Source organism: Carcharodon carcharias, chromosome 21, assembly GCF_017639515.1.
Source record: "Carcharodon carcharias isolate sCarCar2 chromosome 21, sCarCar2.pri, whole genome shotgun sequence".
Classification (NCBI taxonomy): Eukaryota; Metazoa; Chordata; class Chondrichthyes; order Lamniformes; family Lamnidae; genus Carcharodon; species Carcharodon carcharias.
Window position 1 is genome coordinate 59,293,278 of NC_054487.1, and position 21,750 is coordinate 59,315,027.

Genomic DNA, 21,750 nt, shown 5'->3' on the forward strand with positions numbered 1-21,750 from the left:
GGATTTTTTTTCAGATTCACAATGGTTTGAACAAAATATAAACATTTATTAGCAAGTGCAAATTATTAACATATTACTCTTTTGTACAAATTTTACTTTTCCCACTCAGTCCTGTCTTTTCTTTTCCTGTCTCCTGTACCTGGCTGTACCTGACTGTCATTTTCATTCTATTTTCCTTAGCCTCCGTCTCTTTCACTGTTCAGTTTGTTGTTGTCTGCCCTTTTTCTCTCCACAGTGGCTGTTTTCATTTTCCTCATCAGCTTTCTTCTGCTCATATTCAGAAAGCATGTGTTCAGCTATTTTAACAGAACAGAGTGTAAACAGCTGGAGGATTATCTTCACATGACATCTAACCCAAATTAATTCAATAAAATGTGACTGAAAACTTACTTCAAAATGCACAGCGTGTTTAGCAGTTGGATTTGGGTTTATAAACATTTTCACAGAACTAGCAGGTAACACAAATAGGAAAGTCTTTTTATTGTTTCCTTTAGATTGTATTGTGTGTGTCTTCACTGTTTGGGGATCTTTTAACATGGGTGAGTGGGTGAGTTTGGGTGCAGGTGGGAGCTGAAATCCTGGAAAAGTACAAACACGTCAGTTTCAACCCATAGACATCAACATTTCACTCCAGTGCATCAGGCTGAATGTGCACAGCCACCTCAAGAGGAACGGGCTGTCGATTTCAATATGTTAATCACTCAATTATAGCAAGGTTAACATGTGTTTGGGGGTTTAGCATTGGACCAATGAGTTTCCAGGGTCTTCTGGAACTTCAGAGTGAAAGTAAAATGAATACACAGGGGTAGTTTAAGAGGATGAGGACATGACAGGGAAATAGTACTCACAGCTGCTTTCCTCTCTGCTCGCATGAAAGGATTTCTTCACAGTATTTGCACTGAGGGATGACATTACAAACTTTGGAGGTGTTCAGGGGCCTGATCTGCACTTAGCCCTCTGATCCATCAGACCAGAATCAGTTCTGCTTACACTTTGTTATTTTGGACCTCAGATGAGGACCAAGATGACCAGAAGCAGCAGGACTTGGACCATCAGCCTGCCAGTCACAGATATGCAGCTCCACAGGGGAGAGGAGAGCAGTAGAGAGATGCAGTTCACAGGAAGCCATACCCAGCACAGGCAGATGATAAGCTTCCTCGACATGTTAGAACAGCAAAGCCTCAGGAGGCTCAAGGCGTCAAGTCACGGTAGTGGACATTGTAGCCTGTTGGAACAAGACCTACTGCCAACCGGACCTGGTGGTCAGGCTTTACCAGTGGCCACCACTACCCTCAATATTTTTGCCCCCACCCTCCCACCCCCCTTCTGTGTTTTTCATAAATATTTAAAGGTTTTCAAGGTTGGCAGAAAGGTAGAAGACAGGTGACTGAACCTTCTTTGCAAGGGTCAGCAATTATATCAACTTCACCTGTGATGACTCCAGTCAGAATGCACAAGTGGTTGGGTTTGTGGCTGTGGCTGGTTTCCCACAGATGCCTACACACAACTGACAACCCATACACCCCGCAGATCACCCAGAATTTTTCATCAATCACAAAGGTTTTGTTAGGAACTAGAGATCATTTTAAGTAAGGCATATGCGTATTTATGTGTATTTGGAATAAGCTATAGCTTTAAGTTTAACTTTAAGTTTAAGTTTAATTTTTTTGATTTGTGTTAGAAAGGTGAAGCCTGGATTTTTGGTTTCAATTTAGAATGCTGCCTACAATTCTGTGGGTTTGTTTGTATACCTGCATTTTAATGAGGTTTTACGACCCTCGAAGTAGTTTAGGGAAGTTAAAACAAAGTGGGGAAATTGTGCTGTTGCCTAACAACAGGGGCCCACAAAGACAGAGAAACAGAAAGCAATTTGAGTTCAGTTGGTGATTATGCTCTAAGGTGAAGGGAGCAGTTTAAGTCTCTCTCTAGATGGACATACCAGCAGATTGCTGAGGAAAATAAGCCAAAGAATCTTAGATGAGTTGCTCTAAAGTTAAAGTAACAATGAATGTCAAGTGAGTTCTGGATCTCAAGGGAAATACCAAGTTGTCTACAGTCTACTTGGAGAGGGAACTGCAGGGAGCAGCTCCTAAAGGAAAAAGCAATTGGCCCCAAGAAGACCTTTAAGTTAAGTCAAAGAACAGGGACAGGAACCTGGAATAAAGTAAAAGCAAAATACTGCAGATGCTGGAAATCTGAAACAAAAACAAAAATAGCTGGAAAAACTCAGCAGGTCTGACAACATCTGTGGAGAGGAATGCAGTTAACATTTCGAGTCCATATTTCTCTTCCTGGAACAAGGTCCTGTTCAGGAAAGTTAAAGTAAGGAGCAGAAGAAAAAGCTCCAAATTAAAGAGAGAAAGCTCCGGGGAGGAGAGTCAAGGCAAAGTGGGCTTACGAGAAGCCAGGAGAGCCGAGGAGACAGCCAAAGGTTGGTGATTCCTTATTATGGGCCTGTGAAGCAGTGGTGTTTTGTTGGCATGGCTGAGTCTCTGAGAGAGTGTGTGGAAGGTGAAGTTTGAATGCACGTGGCGATCTAGAGGAGAGGAACATCGGAAGAAGAGATCGAAACCTGCAAGATGGGCTCTTATTAAAGCAATCCAAGTGAAAGCATTGTTTGGGAAAAAACTCCAAGGTGAGTTCGTTAAGAGTGGAGATTGGAAACCTCTTGTGCAATACAGAGTTTCCATGAGGCCAGTTGGCTCACAGTGTGACAAGCACCAGGGGGAGTTGACGAATCCATAGCATCTGCTTTGGGTGGCACCTGTCACTTGATCTTGGGGTGTGGTGTGTCCGACCACAGGTCGCCTATTGGTTTACATGAACTATACTCTTACTGTGAACATTAGGCCAAAAGATAATTGTTTTTGTAACTTGTGTTATATTCTTATAAATCTGTATATATTTGTAAAGGTACATTCTGATGTGGATGAAGGAATAGCGTAATATAGATAGATAATCCTTTTCTTATTTAGTAAATGTTTTATTCCTTTGTTAAAAGTACATCAGCAGACTCTGTGGGCTGAATCGTCCCAGATTTGTGGTAGCGGTCGGGAGAAGAACATTTTACCCATCGGCCACAATGGCGGTTTTTCACTCCATATCAGCCCAATACCGCCTTGTTAATCATGCGTTCCCAGGAAACATGCTGTTGTGCTGGCAGGTGGCATCCGATTAACCCACCATGCTGTCACCTCTCTGCTTCCTCACACCGGGCACCAGATTTAAAGGGCAGCCACACCAATGCCTCTCAGTGCTTCCAGCCAGAAGTACTGCACAGAAGACATGGCCCCGAAAGGCAAGAAGACTTAGCTCCCCGATACCCCCACTCTGGCCACAGGGGTCTATCAGTCTCAGCACTCTGGCTTAGAAGGCTGTGGCAGAGGTGGTCAGTGCCAACGCTGCACACAAGATGTTCGCTATCCAATGCAAAAAGAGGATGAATAATCTTATCTGTGTTGCCAGGTTAAGACAACCACCTCATCACTCTAAACTCACATTCATAAGCCCATCACCCATTCACTGGCATCTCACTCACTGCCGCACAAGGGACATCACCACTCACTCTCTCACACACACCCTCACATCTCCACCTGGCCTCATCTCCTCTGGACTCTGCCTCCTCAGCTCTCACCCTCTTGAGGCCACTTGCACAGATCAAAATGTGTCCCCCACACACTTCCTGGGATACCCCCCTTCCCAAGTAATGCCCCAGTCCTGCAGCCTCCTCCCTTGCCTGAGGCCACTTCTTCCTCTTCGCCAAGCAAGTCTTAACCCTGCAGCCTTTGAAAAGCCACCTCCATCTCACTGCTGGTCTGGTAGGGAGAGACCTGCCTGTGAGGCCACCTAAAAGTGATGTGGTGCTGCCTGTGAAGCCTGGCGCTGGTGATCATGATTGCTGCCCAAAGCAAGGTCAACAAACAAGTCTAAAAGTCTCAAGTGAAGTGCAGCTCGCCAAGTACACATCCCTTACGTTCAGTTGTGAAAGCATGATCGCGGGTGATCCAGCTTGCGGTGGGGGGGGGGATGATTCCAGCAAGCAGGGCTTATGATGATATGCAGATGTATTAAAATGAAGTTCCTGACATGCGGTGGTGGGAAACACAGCCAGCCATTGACGAGCGCTGCGGACGATTGCAAACTGCGCTCACAACATTGTGAAACCGATTTTTGGCCATCCTGCCATATTATCCGCTCACACCCGCTATGACGCCCAACGCCAACGGGCAGAGAAAATTCCACCCTGTGACTCTGTTCAGTCGCTGCCCTCCATGTTTCTAAACAAAAAATAAAAGTTAAAATCGATCATCCACCCAGGGATCTGCCTTGTCCAGGAATAACATCAGCTGGGATTATAACAGCTTCCACTCAGTTAACTTGCAGCTGGTGCAATCACAAAATGACCCTTATGCAGGTCTGTGCAAGATTTCCAGGGAACATTCAAAATACTTTTGTCCTGTAGAGTCCACCTTCCTTGATTTCTTTGCACCCCGAAGCAGTGCTACTGGCTGGCTGCTTGTAGACAAGGATACCCACTCAAAATATGGCTGATGACAACCGTCAGAAACCCAAGGTATAAGGCTCAGGAGAAAACAATGAATGCCATATGACTACCATTTGTGTATTCGAACCAGCCACTGAGCAAGCTAAAGGTGAGCTTCAGGTCCCTGGTCCGATCTGGTGGCTCCTTTCAATACACACCAGCACAGCAGTAAGATTTGGACATAGCAAGAAGTGGAAAGTGGTGTGAGAAATGCACCACTAACAACATGCATTGCAACCTCAGATGGCAGGAATGCCCTCATTATTGCAAGGTTCATTTAAGTTCCACCGGTGTGCACACCTAACAACCACATTCCAAAGCAAGATCTCGGTTGAGGGGAGAGGCTTCAGGGCTCGGGCATTACTGGGGAAGGGGGGTATCCCAGGATGTGCGTGGGGACACATTTGAGACTTGTTTGTCTACCTTGCTTGAAAATTATGCAAAAGAATAAATTTACGTTCCACAAATATAAAACAGAAACTTGATATTCTAGCAATGTGAAACACAGCCATGTGCATATCCTTATGCAACCACAACACTTTACTCTTTCTTTTCTTGGCATTTCTACATGTTGTAATCCCGTAGTTTGAGCAGAGAGAGGCAGGCTGCTCAGATCCCAGCTCTGACTGCTGAGATGCTCTTGGCATAGTGGTCTTGTGGTGATGGCATAGTGATATTGTTGCTAGACTAATAATCCAGAATCCCAGTATAATGCTCTGTGGACTTGGGTTTGAATCCTGCCATGACAGGTGGTGGAATTTGAATTCAAGAAAAAATCTGGAATTAAAAATTAATGATGACAATGTGGTTGACTCTTAAATGCCCTCAAAAAGGATCACCTGGCATGGACCTAGGCACTGGAAACAACAGCCCTGGTGACCCTACAAAGTGCCCCATGTTAACATCTGGGCGCTAGTGTGAAAATTGAGAGAGCTGTCAAGACATGATCATCCTCAGAGAATCATAACTGTGTCAGCAGCAGCAGGTGGTGGTGAGGGAATCAACAAGAGGGAAAAACATACTTTACTTCATTCTCACCGACCTGCCTGCCACAGATGCAGCTGCCCCAGACACCACTATCAGTGGTATACCGTCGGGAGGGGGTTGCTGGAGTCCTCAGCACCAACTCCAGACCCCATGAAGCCTGATGGCATCAGGTCAAACAGGGGCAAGGAAACCTCCTGCTGATTATAACGTACTCCTCCTCCCTCATCTGACAGTGCTCCTCCATATTGAACATCACTTGGAGGACATAATGAGGGCGAGAATGTACCCTGGGTGGGGGACTTCATGGTCCATCACCAAGAGTGGCTCGGTAGCACCACCACTGACCAAGCTGGCTGAGTCCTAAAGCACATAGCTGCTAGACTGGGTCATTGGCAGGTGGTGAGGGAACCAACAAGAGGGAAAAACATACTTGATCTCATCCTCACCAATATACCAGCACAGATGCATCTATCCATGACAGTATTGGTAGGAGTGACCACCATACAGTCCCTGTGGAGACAAAGTCCTGCCTTCAGATTGAGGATACCCTCCATCATGTTGTGTGGCACTACCACTGTACTAAATGGGATAGATTTCGAACAGCTCTAGCAACTCAAGACTGGGCCTCCATGAGGCGCTGCGGGCCATCAACAGCAGCAGAATTGTACTCGAGCACAACCTGTAACCTCATGGCCTGGCATATCCCCCATTCTACCATTACCATCAAGCCAGGGGATCAACCCTGGTTCAATGAAGAGTGCAGGAGGGCATGCCAGGAACAGCACCAGACATACCTAAAAATGAGGTGTCAACCTGGCGAAGCTATAACACAGGACTACTTGCGGAAGCAGCAAGTGATAGACAGAGCTAAGTGATCCCACAACCAATGGATCGGATCTAAGCTCTGCAGTCCTGCCACATCCAGTTGTGAATGGTGGTGAGTGGACAATTAAACAACTCACTGGAGAAGGAGGTTCCACAAATATCCCTCAAGAATGGGGGAGCCCAGTGCATCAGTGCAAAAGATAAGGCTGAAGCATTTGCTACAATCTTCAGCCAGAAGTGCTCAGTGGATGATTCATCTTGAACTCTTCCAGAGGCCCCCCAGCATCATAGATGCCAGTCTTCAGCCAATTCGATTCACTCCATGTGATATCAAGAAACGGCTGAAGGCAATTGATAATGCAAAAGTTATGGGACCTGACAATATTCTGGCAATGGTATTGATGACTTGTGCTCCAGAATTTGCCGCGTCCCTAGCCAAGCTGGTCCAGTACAGCTACAACACTGGCATCTACCCAGCTGTGTAGAAAATTGCCCAGGTGTATCCTGTACACAAAAAGGAGGACAAATCCCACCCGGCCAATTACTGCCCCATCAGTCTACATCGATCATCAGTAAAGTAATGGGAGGGATCATCAACAGTGCTATCAAGCAGCATTTGCATATCAGTAACCTACTCACTGATGCCCAGTTTGGGTTCCGCCAGGATCACTCAGCTCCTGGCCTCATTACAGCCTTGGCTCAAACTTGGACAAAAGAGTTGAACTCCCAAGATGAGGTGAGAGTGACTGACCTTGACATCGGGGCGACATTTGACCGAGTGTGGCATCAAGGAGCCCTAGCAAACCTGGAGTCAATGGGAATCAGGGGAAATCTCTCCGCTGTTTGGAGTCATACCCAGCACAAAGGAAGATGGTTGTGGTTGTTGGAGTTCAGTCATCTCAGCCCCAGGACATCACTGCAAGAGTTTCTCATGATAGTGTCCTCAGCCCGACCATCTGCAGTTGCTTCATCAATGACCTTCCTTCCATCATAAGGGCAGAAGTGGGGATGTTCATTAATGATTGCACAATATTCAGCACCATTCGTGATTCCTCAGATACTGAAGCAGTCCATGTCCAAATACAGCAAGACCTGGACAATATCCAGGCTTGGGCTGACAAGTGGGAGTAACATTCATGCCACATAAGTGGCAGGCAATGACCATCTCTAACAAGAGAGAATCTAACCATCGCCCCATTACCACCACTGAGTTCCCCATAATCAACATCCTGGGGGTTACCATTAACCAGAAACTGAACTGGGCTAGCCATATAAATACTGTGGCTACAAGAGCAGGTCAGAGGCTAGGAATCCTGCGATGAGTATCCCACCTCCTGACTCCCCAAAGCCTGTCCACCATCTACAAGGCACAAGTCAGGAGTATAATGGAATACTTCCCACAGGATGAGTGCAGATCCCACAACACTTAAGAAGTTTAACACCATCCATGACAAAGCAGCCTGCTTGATTGGCACCACATCCACAAACATTCACTGCCTCCACCACTGATGCAAGGTAGCAGCAGGAATTCACCAAGGCTCCTTGGACAGCACCTTCCAAATCCATGACTGTTACCATATAGAAGGGCAAGGGCAGCAGATAGATTGGAACACCACCACCTGGAAGTTCCCCTCCAAATCACTCACCATCCTGTCTTGGAAATATATCACCATTCCTTCACTGTTGCTGGATCAAAACCCTGGAACTCCCTTCCTAATAGCATTGTGGGTGTACCTACACCACCTGGACTGCAGCAGCTCAAGAAGGCAGCTCACCACCACCTTCTCAAGGACAACTAGGGATGGGCAATAAATGCTGGCCCAGCCAGCGAAGCCCACATCCTGTGAATGAATTTTTTAAAAAAACATGGCCCAGCCACACTTAACTTGTAGCAATGAGCTGGAGAACACTTTGCCGCAGATCTGTGGAGGGATGAATGGCCAAGATTAGGGCACCATCCATCCTATTTAAGGTGGCATTCAGAGTGTGCCAGCCATTGGTGAGGCCCTGCGGGCATTCGTTTGATTGCTGCACCTGATGCTGCTAATGCAGGCCACTCTTTCCATGGACAAAGACGTCATTGCAAAGGCCTGTGACAGCCTGCCACTTCTACTTGAGACAGAACCCTCCAATCTCTCTACATCCATGTACAGTGAGGCTGCAATACCTGCCAGTATATCATACATTCTCTGCTGCCACTCCAGAAACATCCTCTTCTGTGGCAGACCCTGAGGTATAGAATTTGCATCCAGCTGAGCAGAGCTGGGAGCATCCTGAGGCCTTCAACACACTCCACTGACTCCATCATCTGCTCTTCTCATATGTGATGTGTGAGTCATCAGATGAAAACCCAACTACTGCCCTGACTGGAGCCACTGAAATGTGAGTTTCTGAACTGGTTTGCATGAATCCTATGTTGGTGCAGCCTTACAGGGAGTGACCTCATCTGAGGAGTCATTGTCAGTGACTTGGTCCACCTCCTACGAAACGTTGAACTGTCGGGGATAAATGACATGAATGAGTGCTGTGAAGGTAAGAAAGTTTGATGTTATCAATGCATACGTGATCATCCTTCACTCGCTGTTGATATCAAGTATGTCATGTGGCTCTCTGATAATTAATTCTATCACTGGAGGCCCCATCTCCCCATCTCTGATGGTCAAGCACTCTAACACTCTGCTGATTTCCAGCGCCTGCTCCTTTGCGCATGCTAGCTGTGAGGTCGCTGGAGAGCCAAATCCAGTTCCCTATCTCTCTCTCTCATGTTCTGTGCTCTTATTTCCTGTGAGGAGCGAAAGAAGAAATATATGAACGAGAGTAATGGAATGTATTGAGCAGATGAATAGAAAGCATGTGTTGAGGATGACTATGAGGGAGAGGCATGGCCTTAGAAACATAGAAAATAGAAGTAGATCAATCGGCCCTTCGAGCCTGCTCTGCCATTCAATATGATCATCGCTGATCCTCTATTTTAATGTCATTCTCCCGCTCTCCCCATACCCCTTGACACCTTTAGCGTCTAGAAATCTATCTACTTTCTTCTTAAATATATTCAGTAACTTGGCCTCCACAGCCATCTGTGGTAGAGAATTCCACAGATTCACCACCATCTGAGTGAAACCACCCTCTACATGAAGAAGTTTCTCGTCATCTCAGTCCTAAATGGCCTACCCTGTATCCTGAGATTGTGGTCCCTTATTCTAGACGCCGGTCAGCCAGAGGAAACATCATCCCTGTATCCAGTCTGTCCATCACTGTCAGAATTTTATATGTTTGATACGTTTCAATGAGATGAGTGAGTGTCAGTGGTGGACAGACAGATGCGGATGTGAGGAAGTACATGGACAGAGATGGATTAGTGTACCTGCAAGATAATTTGGTGTGACGAGTGATGTGCTGAAGTAGGCTTGAGAAGGCAGACCAAGGTGTTGCTGACCTCTTATGCCTTCTCCAACCATGCCTTCTCAGGACCCTCAGCCAACTTGTTCCTCCCATGCTAGGTAACAGCATATTCCTCATGGTCCTCACAGCTCCCAGTTGTACACCAAGGGAGGCATCACTGAAATAGGTCAAAGTCTTTTACCTTCTAGCTTGCATGGCAACACTTCATTCTCTCTCTCTAACACCTCCAACTGTTTCCAACGTGCAAATTTGGAGTGTCCATTTAAATAATGGATTTGAAATCATGTCATGATGAAAGCATCATCACACCCGCTGATGCTAATTAGTTGGGAAACCCAGAAATTAAATGTTAATGTATGGGCTGTGTTAAAAAGCCTCTGAATGACGCACTTCATGTAGTTTCAGATTTTCAAAATGTTATCAGGCCCCACTTAACCCCAACTCCCACCATTTCCCCCAGCGCATCCCAACATTAAAATCCAGCTCATCATGTTCCTCTCAGCTCATTGCCCTCCATTTGCAATGTTAGCCATAAGGTAAGTCCGTTAAGCAAAGCAAATGGATGAAATTTCATTCGCTCCTCTGAAGACCAGCTTCACTGTTGGACAGACTTCACTATCGTCATAACATGAACCCATAACTAGCCAAATCAGTGTTATGCTGCGTATATTTTTGACTTATTAAATTAACATTTATGTGTCCCACTGGCCTCCAAAAAACTGCTTCAAAGGATTAACAGATGTGAAAAGTGTATCTCAAATTAATTGTCATAACACTGACATATATCAAGAGAAGCAGTAGGAGTGTTAAGCAGGATGATTACTCTGAAAATAACCTCTCAGAATTTCTTGTTGGAACATAATTGGAAAGTCAGACCTGAAACTATGCCCATTTGTGTTCCCATTTTCCCAGCCTCTATTTACACCCAAATTTCCTGTAAATCTTATTCCTTTATAATGAAACTTTGATATCTGTAAACAATCAGAACTCAATGTGAGCAATGAGGTTCCAAGGAAAGTGCTGAACTCACACAATGGGCAACATTTTCCCAGCCCACTGGCGGCTGATAGGCAATGTACTTGGAAAATATGACAGGACCCACTTCACGACAGTGTGAAGGCAGGTTGCGATCTTCCGCTCAGCCCACCGAAAGCAGGCCGCATTTCCCGCCATCAGTCGGCAGGGAGCTAATTGAAACACATTAGCATCACCCCATCAGGCTCTTGGAACCCTGCCATATCATCCTCCACATTGACGGGAGAGCATACTGACGTGTTTCACAACAGCACGCAGGCGACTGCTCAGGGGTGGGGGTGTCTCGGGGCAAGTGCTGGCCAGCCTCAGAGGCAACTGCTGAGGGGGGCAAGGAGGGGTGGGGATGTCAAGTGTTGCCCTGGCGCTGCATCCCGTGCACAGGCAATCGGGGTGGGGGGTAGGGTAAGCAAGGGAATTGGCCACGCATTTGGGACACCTGTATAAACTGACCATGCCTCCACAACTGAGACAGATCAGGCACAGCCACAGCGATATGATTGGGGTCAGGCTCCTAGCCTGCCCACCCACGGAGGCACCAAAGGGCCATCAAGTGCTCCATATATAATCACCCCACAGAACACCCGCATAGACTTCAAGTCTACCACCACTTTACTGGACCATGGAACAGTTGCACTGCACATATTGTACAATCTCCTCGCCAACGCTGGCCATGTAGCAGTCACTGCTGGAGGCACTCACAGCCCCTTGCAATCTCAGCAACCTGGTTTGGACCAGTGTCCCCCATGTCTCAGCTTGACAGGGCAGCCATGCAGCGCACTCATCTCTGGTCATCCGAGATGTGAGCAGCACTTTCCGGGAAGGGTTAAGGGGCAGTCACACAGGGCCAGGAAAGGTGCTAAGTACACCCATGATAACCACGTCTCTCTCCATTTCATGCTTCAGGAGGACCACGTCAGGATCATGGATCCTGGTGACCTAGCTGTATGCCTGATGGCCTACAGAGACTGTAGAAGATGGAGGAGAGAGTGACTGAGGCTCCTGGCTGTGAACAGGCAGGAGCAGCAACCTCATAAAGAAGGGGCACCCGGGGCTCCTGCACACGCTGCCCAGGAGTGACAGCGAGCCGTGGCTGGTCAGCGCCTAGCAACACCCAGGGTCTATAGATGCTGCCTGCCATTCCTGCAGATGACTGAGAACCAGTGTCGCCAATTAATGCTCATGTCTAGGAACCTGGAGGCTCACTTCTGCCGCTTACTGCAGGACTTGGCGCCAACGGCACATGGAGGGCATCCACTGCCAGTGGCTGTGAAAGTGACTGTGGCACTCAATTTCTATGCCAGTGGCTCCCTTCAGGGGTCCACAGGTGACCTCTGTGGGATTTCACAATTCAACAAATGCATCCATGAGGTCATGGATGCCATCTTCTCCATGGCACACAACTTTGTGCATTTCACCCAGGATCAGGACAGCCAGGATGCAAGGGCCATTGGGTTCACCCTGATCTTGGGATTCCTACTGGTTCAGGATGCGATCGACTGCACTCATGTGGCGCTCAGACCTCTATCGCTACACTCGGTAGACTTCATCAACCACAAGGGCTTCCATTCACTTAACGTAGAGCTGGTATGGGACCACCAGAAATGCATCCTGCAGGTATGCGTACAGTTTCCAGGGAGTGTGCACAACGCCTACACCCTGAGTTGCTCGCAGACCCCTGCAATCTTCCAGGTCCACAGAGGCTGCAGGATTGACTCCTTGGTGACAAGGGCTACTTGCAGAGGCCGTGGCTAATGACACTCGTGTGGTGGCCTCAGACTGCAGCAGAGCGATGCTATAATGAGGCTCATGCAGCTCGCAACTTGGTGGAACAAACCAACAGGATGCTGAAAATACATTTTCGGTGCCTGGACTGGTCTGGTGGAGCCCTGCAATACAGTCCGCAGAGGGTGTCACGCATTGTCATCGTCTGCCTCGCCCTTTACAGGAGAGGAGCTGGCTGAGGATATGGAGGAGCTGGAGGTCTCCTCCAATGAGGAGGATGCCAACGGGATGTGGATGAGGAGGTCCTCGGTGGTGACAATGACAGGGATGAGGCTCTCACTGGCTAGACAAGGCAGGCGCACTTGGAAGGCCCTCATAGCTGCCAGGTTTGTGGAGGAAGATGACGACTTGCAGTGAGGTGTCCCTGTAAATCCTTACATCGTAGTTGTGAACATTTGACTCCATCTGGCTTCTCGTAGCACCAATACCCTCTGTGAGAATGCTCCTGTCATGGAGATGCAGTGGAGACCCTAATAGTCGCTCGATAGCAGTAGGATGATGACAACATGCAGTGAGGACATTCCATAGATCTTCCTATAAGCTCTGAGAATGTCTGATCCCCTGTCTGGCTGAGTGCAGCTTGCTTGCACCCCATGATCAGGGCTACCTCAGAGACGCAGCCATGAAACTTTAGGTGCATCTGATGCTGTGTCCACCTTCAGCACCTCAGCCCTTGAAGAGCTGGTACACAGAATCACTGGTCGCAGATGCTGGTGTGATGGGAGCCAGCCCCACATTAAAGGTGCTGAGAGCACACAGAGAGTATGAGAGAACTCTCTGGCGCCTGCCCACTACATTCTGGCAGCAATGACCAGCACCATCGAGGTGCAGGCATCAGTCATGTTTCCAGGGAGTGTGAGGCTGGACCATCACTGTGGTCTGAAGGCCGCACAGAGCACTGGGAAGAGGCGCTGGACTGAGACACCTGCCTTTTACCTTGTTCAGAAAGATTTCACATATGAGTGACAAGAACACTGCTCATCAGAACAAGGAACCATAGGTAGGGTGACATTCTTGGGAGTTTATTGACAATAGTAAACAGTATGTACAAGTGATCAACACCCGTGCCCAGGCTGTGTAGCTACTTTTACCTAATTTTCATAACCCTGCCGCTATGTCTTGGTGCTCCCCAGACATCCACAGTGGAGGTGGAGGCAGCCTGCTGTCTGTGATGACTTTGGCGAGCGTCCTCTGGAAGGTTGAGACTTGGAGGGCTCCAGCCTGCTTTCAGGGTCCTGCTATGTGGCAGTGACACCCTCCTTGGCCTGTGAAGCTGGAGCTGCGGAGGTCACAGGAAGAGGTGATTCAGCCGGTCACTCCCAGAGTCACCTGGTGGATGGGCCCGGAGTGTGTACATGCTGATCCTCCACCCTATGGGTGCCCAAAGTGCCCCTGGCTGACTCCTTGAGGAGAAGGGGTAGCTGGAGTGAGATTGAGCTGCCCAGCTTTCGCACACACACTGTTGGAGGCCAACTATGGCATCAGCAATGGAGTTGAGTCTGCGCAGCATGCAGGAGTGACGTCCTAGACCAAGGTCTCCATGGCGGCTGCCATCCTGCTAGCACTGACCTCGGTGCATTGCAATACCTGTGCTATCACCTCAGCCTGAAGACGGATGGACTCCTCCATCATGCCTTGCAATCTGAGGAGTGCAGACGACATCCTTCCTGTTGTTCCCTAGCTTGCCTTTGCAGCTCCAGCAACTGTGGCATGACCGAGTCCAGAGGTATGTGTCTGTGTGCTGGTGGAGGGTGTGGGTGAGCGTAGTGATGGGACTTCAGGGAAGGTGCTTTCAGATTCCTCTTCAGAGGTTTCTTCGGAGCTTGATTGGAGGCTCTGTGTCATGGACTCCGCCGGCTGCTTCCCAGATGTGCCTGCGAAAGCAAGGAGAGATAATTAGTGCATGGCAGTGGCCTGTGAAACAGGACACATTACTCACGGCATGACTGTCTGATGGATGTTGCACTGCTGGATCCTCACTTGGCAGAGCGGCGCTGACCTCACTGTCAGCACAGGACCAGTCCAGTCATCACCGGCCAGCTGGATGGCTCTGTTTTCAAATTCTGTCAGAACCTTGAATTCTGGCATCCCTCCACCTGCCTTTGACCTTTCCCTCCTGTTGTGAGCCAGTTTGTCCTGCATGGGTAGAGATGTGTCTAAGGGAGGGTGTGTCAGGATGCCTGCCGGGCCAGATGATAAGTATGCCCGGCCTGTGTGGGTGGTGAGTGGTCCCATGGATGAGATGAGGACAATGACGGTGAGTGCGAGATGGTGAATGGTGATGTCCCTTGCACTGGCAGTGAATGAGGGTCCTGTGGATGTGTGATGGGTTTCTGAGTGTGTGAGTTGGGAGTGATGAAAAGAGTGACTTACCCTAGCAGAACTGAGGAGATCATTCATCATTTTGTGGCACTGGGTGGCTCCTCTGCAGGTCATTTGCACCTCCCAAGCCAGGCTGGTGACATTGCTGCCCATCCTGCGGCCAGAGCAGGGGTAGAGCACATCCCAGCGGACCTCCACAGCATCTAGCTGTCGCTCAAGGGACCTGTCGTTGAAGCGGGGGGCTGCTGTCTTTTTTTCCTTTGCAAGCCATGTCTCCCAGGCAGTGGTGGTGAGTTGGCGGTGAAGAGCACTTTGCTGGCGGTTGCTTTTTAAAAATGGTGGCCAGCGTAATGCAACAGTGGAGTGATGGCGAGCAGGCGAATGAGAGCCAGCCTGCCATGGAAACGGGAGTGAATATATAATGAGATGGGCTTGGGAAGATATAGTGTGAAAACCTGCCAATTTCATCAGCGGGTAGGACCTGCCCACTACCACAATTAGTGCAATTATGCGAAAATTCCACCCAATATATTCCTTCTTTAAGTGATAAAAGTAAAGATTCAAGCCACCTGTCTATCGCTCATTCATATTAGGAATAGCATGTTTAAGAACATGCAATCATGGAAGCTTTTCAATTTTTAATGTGATGGATACTGAAGCCATAAAACGTCTGCAATGAAACTAAAAATATAGTGCAGGATAAATTTTTTAAAATCATAATAAAACACCAGAAGCATTATTTCATTTTCTGCTGCACCTAAAAATTTAATAAGATTTTGGAGAGACACAAAAGACATTTCAACCCATCATCTTGCTTTGTCAAGGTTAAAGTGGGGATGAAGTAGGGGGTTTGGGTGGTGGGAACTATGTCGAGTCAGGCAATGCAAAGTACAGGCATGAGTTGCAGGCATCTGACTAAAGCAACACAGCGCCGAATCCTCTGTTTGATGGCTGCATTAGGTGGTTATGAGACAAACTCTCTGTGTCATTCCATGGTACCATCCCCACAGCATCCTGCCCTTATATTAGCATTGCAGAATACTTGCAAATAGTTGGAGCCAGGTTCCAAGTCGCTGCTATTACTGTCACTGGATATGCCAGCCCTTTACTACATTGAACTACAGGCGATCATGTCAACAGCTGGCACAACTCTGCACCTTGCTCTTAGTTACCCCAGACCCAGTGCAGATGGTTTCTCAAGGTTATCGCCAGATAGGTTTGCTAGAGCCTGCAGATATTGTGGCATCCTGGTAGATGCGGCCAACATGGAGTACTAACTGCTATTCAGTCTGACATGCCTTCTTTTGAGGAGCACCAATTAAACCACAATACACTGTGACGGGAGTGGTGGGGGGTGGCAAGTGGTGAAGTTTGGGGAGGTGCATTCCAATGAACATCCAACATTACTGTTCATCAGGAATCTGCATATCCAAGTGGCACCATCAGGCCTGCTGTCACAATTCCTTTGAGAAAATGAGCCTCAGCACATCTCACTTTCTGCCAAGGCAAGTCCTGGATCCCTTCATCTGCAGTTGTGAGGGTCCAAGCAAATATGCACAAAACACTTCTCCCACAGCCTGACCTGCCTGCCATCTATACATCCATCCACCTCTTTTTCCAAATTCCTCAGGCAGAATTTTGCCATCGGCAAGCGGAGGGCAGGGCCCTCTCGCCGATGCGCAAAATGACGCGGGATGACATTGGGCGGAACCCCCGACATCATCACGGCCTATTTAAATTTTCAAGAAGGCGGGGGCACAGCAAAATCAGCTGCGGGCCCGCCGACCTGTCAATGGCCAATTGAGGCCATTGACAAGATCATTTAAACAATTAAAGGACCTGCCCGTCCAACCTTAAGGTTGGTGGGCAGGCCAGGAGCCCCGGCAGGGAATAGGAAAAATCATGAAACCTCATCCACCGGCAGGATGAGGTTTCAAGCAGGGTTTTAAAAAGTTTAATAAAGTTATAGTGTAAATTATCAACATGTCCCATCTCATGTAACATTGTCACATGAGGGGGACACGTTAGGGAATTTTATTTCCTATTTTTAATATTTTTCAAAGTGGAAGCGATCTCCTTGAGGCTGCACTTAGCCACAGGGAGATGAGCAGTCTTTTGTAAGCATGCACAAAAGAGCGCAATCTCGCTTTTAGGGAATACCCCCACCCACACAGGGGGCGCATAGTGCTTCCCACTGGACGTCACGCTGGGCGGGCCTTAATTTGCCCGCCCACGTAAAATGGCTGCGGGGCCTGCTTCTCCGGCGGGGATTGGCTCCCCACCCACTGGAGATTGGGTCAGGCACGCCCGCCCAACAGGCAGAAAATTCTGCCCCTCAGATAGGAGGATCCCTGTTAGAAAATATGTTGGAGACAGTAAAGGTGCCTGGATCAAAAGGGAAATTGGTACCAAGGTTCATGGCTCCCAAAATCCAGCAGAGAAAAAGACTGGTCAACAGGAACTAAAATATGAAGGGACAAAGTTACTTATTAGTGCCCATTAGCCAAGCTGTTTGCCTAGAAATATAGGATGCTCATTTAACGGAACTTGGGCTGGGTTTTGCACCAGAAATGGAGGCAGTTTTGGAAGTGGGTGTGGCAGCATTTTCTAACTACCAACTGGTGTGCAGGTCTACGGACATGTTCCCGACTCTGGTCTATTTGTACCTTCCACCAAGGCTCCTTCGATAGCATCTTTCAAACCTGTGACCTCTACCACCCAGAAGAACAAGGGCAGCAAATGCATGGGAACACCACCACTTGCAAGATCCCCCCCCAGACAGACACCATCCTTACTTGGAACTATATCACAGTTCCTTCACTGTCTCTGGGTCAAAATCCTGGAACTCCCTCCCTAACAGCACTGTGGGTGTACCTACACCACATGGACTGAAGTGTTCAAGAAGGCGGCTCACCACCACCTTCTCAAGGGCAATTAGGGATGGTCAATAAAATCGCTGGCCCAGCCAGTGATGCCCACGTCCTGTTAAAGGATTAAAAAAAAAATGCCAGCTTCTGGGAGGCCAGGGTGACAGTGGATACCTGTCCATCAGCAACATGTAGCCAATTAGATCAATTAAAGTTGTCCCTTGAGGGCACACAAGACCCACTATCTAGATTGTCCTGGTGGTGGACAGGTGCCCCCAATGTGGCTGCAGAAGGCTGGTGGCAGGCCGGGAGTTGGCCAGAAACACATACTGCAAAGCAACCTAGCATGGACCCGCTGATTTGTGACAGCTCCAGTCTTGGCCACAGACCAAGCAGTAAAGAGGTTCTCCCTCCACAATGATGGCCTGGCAGAATGGCCACAGTTTTTTTATACTGAATATTTAATTCTTCAAAGGGTGCCTCTTGAGGCACTCTTGCAGTACCCAATCTGCCCCATGAGTGCCTCCCGATGGGGCAGCCGGGGCTCCAGAACTGCCAGCCCTCTGTTGGGGCCTTCAGCATCAAGAGCCCACCCTCCATCCTTCATTGGAAGGCGAGCTTGGAGGCAGCCAATTAAGATGTCACCTCCCAGAAGGTTGCTGAGCGAGTATCGCTGCCGGCAAGTGCAGGCTCAGGCACATTTGACATTTGATGCCAACACCGAGGTCCTGAAACCCACAGGAAAAATCTGGCTCCATTGTTTTAGAATTGATCTCTTACACGCATGTGTTGGCAAGAGATAAGCTGGATGGTGACCCTTCCCCCATGAGTATGTTAAATAAAGCATATGTCTGCTGGAGGCAAGCACATCCTATGTTGCTGCTTCTTCACACTCTCCCTACCCCTGAAAACCACACAGTGATGTAAAATCTTGGAATTCTAGTGGGTCAGAGTTCATGCTTTTACACTAGCAGCCATCAGCTCCATATGCCACTGCCTCAAGGAGTAAAAAATCCATATTTTTTCTGTACTCTGTGCTCACCAGCATCCTTCACTGAAACATTTCAGTTAAGTTAAGATTGCTAATAAAAATATTTTCATGGGCTGCATGGATTTTTGAAGATAAATGTTGGTCCCTTAGCATTTAAACTCATGCTATGCTATGTTTTCATATTCCCACTTGTCATTCTATTGTAGTACTTAGAACATTTTCTAACAGTTCTCCTTCCATCAGCAGCTCCTCCCCCACACCACAGAACAGCAAATTATTTATATAATAATAATATTCAAACCTCGGGTACAGTAATTGGCCTGCTGACGTAGGTGAACTGGAGGAATTTTAACTGTCACATAACCTGCTTCGGGCATTTAATAAGCTCTACAGATTGCATCAAGCATTGCATGACTTGATTCATTGAACCAGGTTCTAATTGTCCTTACTATTACAGTCCTACTCCGGCCCCGTCCCACAACTCTTTCTCCGGTACATCGATGATTACTTTGGTGCTGCTTCATGCTCTCGTCTGGACCTGGAAAAAATTATTAATTTTGCTTCCAATTTCCACCCCTCCATCATTTTCACATGGTCCATTTCTGACACTTCCCTTCCCTTCCTTGACCCCTCTGTCTCAATTTCTGGTGATAGACTGTCCACAATATCCATTACAAGCCTACCAACTCCCACAGCTACCTCTACTACAGCTCCTCACACCCTGCTTCCTGTAAGGACTCCATCCCATTCTCTCAGTTCCTTCGCCTCCGTCGCATCTGTTCTGATGATGCCACTTTCAAAAACAATTCCTCTGAGATGTCCTCCTTCTTCCTTAACTGAGGTTTTCCACCCACGGTGGTTGACAGGGCCCTTAACCGTGTCCGGCCCATCTCCAGCGCATCCGCCCTCACACCTTCTTCTCCCTCCCAGAAAAATGATAGGGTCCCCCTTGTCCTCACTTATCACCCCACCAGCCTCCACATTCAAAGGTACATCCTCCGCCATTTCTGCCAACTCCAGCATGATGCCACTACCAAACACATCTTCCCTTCACCCGCCACCCCCCACCCCCGGTGGCATTCCGTAGGGATCATTCCCTCCAGGACACCCTAGTCCATTCCTCCATCACAACCTACACCTCAACTCCCTCCCACGGCACCTTCCCATGCAACTGCAGAAGGTACAACACCTGCCCCTTTACTTCCCCTCTCCTCACCGTCCAAGGGCCCAAACACTCCTTTCAAGTGAAGCAGCATTTCACTTGCACTTCTCTCAATTTAGTCTACTGCATTCGTTGCTCCCAATGCAGTTTCCTCTACATTGGAGAGACCAAACGCAGACTGGGTGACCACTTTGCAGAACACCTTCAGTCTATCCGCAAGCATGACCCAGACCTCCCTGTCGCTTGCCATTTCAACACTCCACCCTGCTCTCATGCCCACATGTCCATCCTTGGCTTGCTGCATTGTTCCAGTGAAGCTCAACTCAAACTGGAGGAACAGCACCTCATCTTCTGACTAGACACTTTACAGCCTTCCAGACTGAATATTGAGTTCAACAATTTTAGATCATGAACTCTCTCCTCCATCCCCACGCCCTTTCCGATCCTCCTCCATTTTTTCTCAATCATTTATATAGATTTTTCTTTTCCCATCTATTTCCAATATTTTTAAAAGTATTTCCATCCATTGTTTTATCTCTACCTTTTAGCCTATTTCGATTCCTTCCTTTCCCCCCACCCCACCCCCATTAGGGCTATTTGTACTTTGCTTGTCCTGCTTTCTACCCTTAATTAGCACATTCCTTAGATAACATCACCACCTTCAACACCTCTTTGTCCTTTTGTCTGTGAAATCTTTTGGCTATCTCTACCTATCAGTGGCCCTCTATCCAGCTCTACTTGTCCCACCACCACCCCCCCACCCCTTAAACCAGCTTATATTTCATCTCTCTTCTATTTTTACTTAGTTCTGTTGAAGAGTCATACAGACTCGAAACGTTAACTGTGTTCCTCTCCACAAATGCTGCCAAACCTGCTGAGTTTTTCCAGGTATTTTTGTTTTTGTTTTGCATTTCCAGCATCTGCAGTTTTTTGCTTTTATTTAATTGTGCTTAACTATTTTATCTACAGATACTGTTGGGAAACGTAATTTTTTTATTCCCGTTTTTATGAGTTCTAACTTCCAATAACTCACTCTCAACAAACCCGAAGCTACACAGTTTGACCTCTACGTGTCTTTGGCTTCAACTCCATTGCTGGTAACTTGGATTGAACCCAATGCAACCCAACAAAGTCAAGGTCAGCCGTTTGGCCTTGCACAGAGTTTTCCATTCCATATCCAGATTTCAACATCCAGAACTTTCCCCACATGCTTCAAACCAACTCTCTCATTCCCGTCTCCTGAATTCAGGAGATGCTTAAGGGGACCTTGCTGCATCCCATTCTTTGGGCCAAAAAGCATGAATTTCATGGTACTGCCCACCCAATCCAAGGGCCCCTGAAATACACCCAATGCCAATTGGCTAGGTAACGAGCTAAAGGAGTCTGCACATGGTGTGCCATCCAGTAATAATAGGCAGCAGCAAATACTGGTGGCAGTGGCAGCCCAGGAGGGAACTTGCTAGAGGGTGATGTCCTCTTCCAATGCTGTTAAGGAGGACATAGATGGGCACTTCAGGAGACAAGCAACAAAGAGAAAACCCCATTACCTCACACAAGCAGTTATTCAGAATTTGGACAAAATTTCACTAGCAAAGATATAAGTGGGGAGGAATCCGCTTCTAGTCGGTGTGTTGTCATCACTCAAGGCATCAGTTTGACCTTGAAGAATGTGGTCACCTCCAGGGATATCACAAACAGGACCTCACAACAGGAATCAATGCTCATAACCTTTGCAGCTTTGGTGGAAATTCAAAAGGCTGTCATGCCCCACGCCTGAGATTGGTGGAGCAGATAAGTTGGAGTTATTAATGTATCACTGGTCTTTGATGTCTGC